This window comes from Pelmatolapia mariae, linkage group LG7, assembly GCF_036321145.2.
Source record: "Pelmatolapia mariae isolate MD_Pm_ZW linkage group LG7, Pm_UMD_F_2, whole genome shotgun sequence".
NCBI lineage: Eukaryota > Metazoa > Chordata > Actinopteri > Cichliformes > Cichlidae > Pelmatolapia > Pelmatolapia mariae.
In genome coordinates this window covers 28875346-28880884 of record NC_086233.1, presented here as the reverse complement: position 1 = coordinate 28880884, position 5539 = coordinate 28875346, and the positions used below count along the sequence as shown (strand labels likewise).

At 39.8% G+C, this 5539-nt stretch overlaps 1 long non-coding RNA gene across 1 annotated transcript; it reads right to left on the bottom strand.

The window, feature by feature from the left end:
* Positions 1–2821: 2821 nt before the first annotated feature.
* Positions 2822–5209, bottom strand: LOC134630942 (uncharacterized). Its single transcript, XR_010094327.1, has 3 exons — positions 5124–5209; positions 4407–4469; positions 2822–3043 (listed from the first exon to the last, which is right to left on the bottom strand). It is a non-coding gene; the product is annotated as an uncharacterized LOC134630942 (long non-coding RNA).
* Positions 5210–5539: the final 330 nt, after the last annotated feature.

Genomic DNA, 5539 nt, shown 5'->3' with positions numbered 1-5539 from the left:
ACTCATCCAGGTTCACTGTGTGGCTTGGCCACACACACACACACACACACACACACACACACACACACACACACACATTGTCTATAGGACGATTACTTCATCCTAAGTCACTGAAAAATTAGTTATAGCAGGCTGATGTTCATGTGACGTTCTGGCCAGTCTGAAACCATTTACTTGGCAGTAAATGACACAGTGGCCAAAATGTAAAACTGTTCATTTAAATAAATAAACAAAGCAGTAGGGAATTTTTAAATATTTGTTTTCTTTATTTTGATTTGCAAATAACTACATTTGATGTTTTTCCGCAGTTTTTTTTAGTGCTCTTCATCAAGTGAACCCCTCACCTGAAGTTTTTCACTTCAAGCCAATTAATTTCAATCCAATTGGATTGAAATTATCAACCCCAACAATCAAATGATCCCCTATGAGCAAGCACTAGGCAACTGTGGAAAGGAAAAACTCCCTTTTAACAGGAAGAAACCTATGACAGAACCAGGCTCAGGGAGGGGCAGCCATCTGCCATGACTGGTTGGGAGATGAGGAGCCAAAAACATAAAAGAGAGCACAGCATATTTCCTTAAGATCTGAGTACAGGCTTTTCATTATTTTCAGTTTTGATTTTCTTATTTACTCGAAGGGCATGAACCTTTAGCTGCAGATTGTAATTTTCTGCCTAATTTTTTCTGACGATCATACAGGGCCGCTCTGAGACTTCTCATCTCTTTTTGATATTCCTCCATCAGATGTTCCAGATGGGCCACTTTATCATCGAGGTTGTCTTCAATCTCATCTGAAACTAATCTCTCTTTTTCAAGGTCTTCTGATGATAATTGATGATAATTCTTTTCGAGCTTTAGAGTGTTCATCTCCAACTGGAGATCTTTAATTTTCTGTTTAAGCTCTATATGCTCAGATAGTTCTCTCTCCACTGACTTATACACTCTGCGTAAATTCAGATGGCCAAAAATCTTTGAGAATCCCCAATAAGCTGCAGGAGCAAGAAGGCCCAGTGTGGCAATACCTAAACCTATGTCAAGTAGGCGTTTGGCACCACGACGCCATGAACCACTAGTCTGAACCTCGTCAGCAGGTGGTTCAGAGGCAGGACTCTCTGAACTGCCTGCTGTGGCAAGATGTAAACCTACTTCAAGTAGGCGTTTGGCACCACGACGCCATGAACCACTAGTCTGAACCTCATTAGGAGGTGGTTCGGAGACAGGAGTCTCAACTTCCTCAGGTTCAAGAGGAGGATTCTCCAGCTGCAGAAGTTCATCAGCGATCTGACATTCCTCTTGCACATTGTTCACATTAGCCGATACATTTTGTTTTTGCACCATACTGAGCACATCCTTAAGATCTTGGGCCGTCTGTAGCCTTGTTTCTAAAATTTTATAAAGGTCATCTATCAGTTCCCACTTGTACACAATTTCCCTGTACTGTCTTTCTATTATTTCATTATTTTGAATTATTAAATGCTGAGCTTCTCCTGCTTGGCACTCAAGATTTTCTAAAGCAGCAATGCTCCTTTTCTGCTTAAATAGAAACGCTTGCTTTTTTTGAATCTCATGCAGATGCATCTGAATGGTTTTAATCTCTGCCCTGTTCTGTTTTGTTATTATTTCATTGTTTTTAAGTATTAAACCCTGTGCTTCTGCCACTTTGCACTCAAGATTTTCCAAAGCTTTCCTGAGATTTGTGTTATCTATCTTTTCTCCATCTCTCTCACTTTCAACATTGGAAAGCTCAGCAGTAATGCTTCTGTTCTGCTCAAGGAGAAATTCTTCCTTTTCCTGAAGCTCATGGAGCTTCAGATTAATGTTTTTAATCTCTGCTGTGTTCTGTCTTTCTATTATTACATTATTTTTAATTATGAAAAACTGAGCTTCTCCCACTTGGCGTTCAAGACTTTCTAAGCCAGCAATGCTCATTTCCTGCTTAAGGAGAAACTCTTGTCTTTTCTGAATCTCATGCAGATGCATCTTAATTGTTTTAATATTTGCCTGCATTCTTGTCTTATGAGATACCTGTGCCTCAGTCTGTCTTTGTGATGAATTATTGAATCTTTCCTGTGACATTTCTTTAAAAACTTTACACAAAGTGTCAAAAGAAAAAAAAGAACGCTTGTTGAATTCTTTAAATGTAAAAGTATTCCCTTTCTCAAAGAATACTAGTTTGCGAGAACAAATCGCCGTTTCTGAAAATGCTCCAAGTGAAACTGTGTTTAGGAAGGTGAAAGTGGGGTATTTAAGCATTTCTGTGGCGGCGACAGTGACGTCAGCGCTTTGATCTTCTTTGATCTTCTCATACAAAAGCGCTGACGTCACTGTCGCTGGAACCCATCAAAGTGGAGCGTTTGCATTCCGCGCATGCTCAGATCATGCGTATTGAAATGAACGGGAGTGTGTTTGGGTTTCAATTGTTTACCTCTGTTTTAGCCATTGCTTAGGCTTCGGTTCTTTGTTGTGCAAGAAAAACAACACCACCGCAACTATAAAAGTGTATTTTTAATTTTTATATTTGTTAAGCTTGAACAGCGAACGTTTCCTTTGTTTGTTTTTCCACTGAGCGTCAAGAGCAGACCGATGTTATTTGGTGCGTAAACAAAAACTCCAGTCAGTTTAGACCCATGGAGTCGGCTTTAGGTCTGAGCTTTAATTATGTTTACATTTTGATTTCTAAAAGACAATATACTAGTTATATAAGAAAAAAAGTGCTAAGTTTGATGAAAATAAGTTGTATTCCAAAACTGACGGATCATTTAAGTGAAAATAAATGAATGGGTTTTTTTTTTTTTTGCGCTAGTAAAGTTGTGGAGTTGTATTTTGTCTCGCATCAATTATATCGTCAGTTATATCGTTATCGCAAATTTTCAAATACATATGGTGATAATTATTTTTGGCCATATCGCCCTGCTCTAGTCTTTAACTTCCCTTAAGTAGAGTGGCAGTGGATGTGGGTTGGAGATGCAATGAGCTTGAACCTGCAGGCGACCATCTTCACTGACCACACCATCTGTGACGGAGGACCCATCTCTCCTGTTGTCCTGCAAGCAAACAATCATATTTTTTGGAACATGAACTTAATTGCTTTCTTAAAATATTTTTTTCTGCATTTGGTATAGAACAGACTCAAATTTAGACAATCTCAGGCTCCCTCCCCACTGGAGAGTTGACATTCAATGTCCCAATTGTCAGTCTGGATAGCCCTGACCACCAACCAACACTACTACGAGTTCAAAATATTGGGGATGGATACAAGAGGAAAACCAAAATAACAACACTGGTCCGGCCGGGTCAAGTCAAAACGATGATTTTAATGCACACATGTGGGAGATGAATACGGCGCGCCGACAGCATCGATCTCTCACCGAAAACCACAGAACAATAGTTTTTATGAACCTCAGGGTATTAGAACGCCCCCTCATGCGTAAAGTAGGTACAATACAATCAATGTTGACAACTTTTAACACATTAAAAGAACATCTTCCTCTTCCCGAGGCCAGATCCTTCCCAGTAATCTTCTAACTCTGCTTATCCCCTGGAACAAACAGTCTCTCCTGCAAGCACAATCAAACAGCTACAAGGCCTTGCAAACTGTTTTCTAAATATTTGAACTCTCCCCTTCACATGAGTTTAACTACTGCTTGTGTGTGTGCGTGTGTGCCTCGACCTCAGCATTCACTCTGTCTGTAAGGACAGAGGCCAACTCTTCATATGTGGAATAACCTAACTGAAACCATACAGGTAATATGTTGAATAAATTTTCTAATCAAATGCCACTACTCAAAGCTTAATAAAAGAATATAAATGAATAAAGGATAATGATGCATAACATGGTATATGTGTTTTGTAAGCGTGTGCGGCCTTCTACGCTCTGAGCCACTTCCCTCAATAGATCAGTCAGACATCCCGCTGACTGTAGCTTTTAACCCTTACTGACTTGAGCACAACTCCATAATAAGCACCAGGCGGCAATATGTATAAAGATGATCATGGTTACACCTGCAATGAAAGATTATATGATTATACTAACACCTGTAAATAGAAGATTAACATGAGGTTATAACAGTCACTGTCATCCCAACTTTAATGTAATGTCAATAGCTTCAATAAATGCTTTAATGTAATGCTTATTACATATGATTCTGATGCAATGATAAAATAACAGTAAAATATATTTTCTCAACACACAATAATGTCATGAAAGCATCATTTTAAAAAGGGCTATGCAAACATGGCCAATAACTTTCATTCTAATGATGTGCAAAATGATTTGGGCACAAAACAAATTTTGCTGTTAGAAAACTTGCAGACTTCACTATATACAGTGTAAACCCTCTAAACTAAGTTTGGGGGATGTGATCTTTCAAGAAATGCAGACCAAACTGTTGTTGTTTGTTTACTTACACAGCATGTCTTGTAGAATTAACTGGAGTCACAGCAACAGCATAGTGCAGTCATATCTCAAGTCTAATAACAGAAGACAGGAAAAGATCAGTAAAGAAACAACTTTCCCAAACCATAGCAAAATTAAACAATAAGTAAAACAGGCTGATCTAAAGTATGATTAAAGTTCAGCCTGATTAATATAAATCTCACTGACAGTTGCTAATATATTGGAAAACCAAAACACTGAGTTGATTTCTTTTTGTCCAACAACAGGAGTGCTGGTCCCGAGCCTCAAAGACAGTAAGAAGCAAGCAGAGGGAGAAAAAAACAGAACATTTTTCAGAAACTGATTTCATCCTTAATGGCTGTGCAATCACGGGCGACCGTGGCTCAGGGGGTTGGGAAGGGCACCTGTAACCGGAAGGTCGCCGGTTCGATCCCCGGCCTCTGTCCTGGTCGTTGTGTCCTTGGGCAAGACACTTTACCCTACCGCCTACTGGTGTTGGCCAGAGGGATATGGCAGCCTCGCTTCTGTCAGTCTGCCCCAGAGCAGCTGTGGCTACAACCGTAGCTTGCCTCCACCAGTGTGTGAATGTGAGCGTAAATGAATAATGGCATTGTAAAGCGCTTTCGGTGCCTTAAAGCTCACAAAACTATTTCCACAACCACCAAACAGCAAATGAGAGCAGGGACCCGACGCATCAGAATCAGCTTTGTCTTTCTCGGCTTTCTCACCCGATGATAACATCTTGAGCTGACGCTTCTCCAGGTTTGATCAACATATTCCATAACAAATGCTGGCACTATGAACATGCGGACTGATCCGCGAGGGAGAAGGACGGTAGTGACCTGGCATTTTCAAAACACATCTTTCATCCTTCCGCAGTGAGAAGCAAAACTTCCAGCTTACTTAGTATTTTCTAAATTAAGACAACTCAAATAAATTGAGTTTATCAGCATTTTTGCATAAAAAGTACTGGTAACTTTTGACCAGTTGGTCTTCCTCGTATACGAGAAACAGCCAATGATGCTGCCAAAATGCTGCTGTAACAAAGACTTTCTGAATCCTGCTTCTGAAGTCATGTGTAGGCAACTCCTCACAGGTTCTCTTGGTTGTCCTTTTGTGTATTGTTCTAAATAATAAAGAAAAC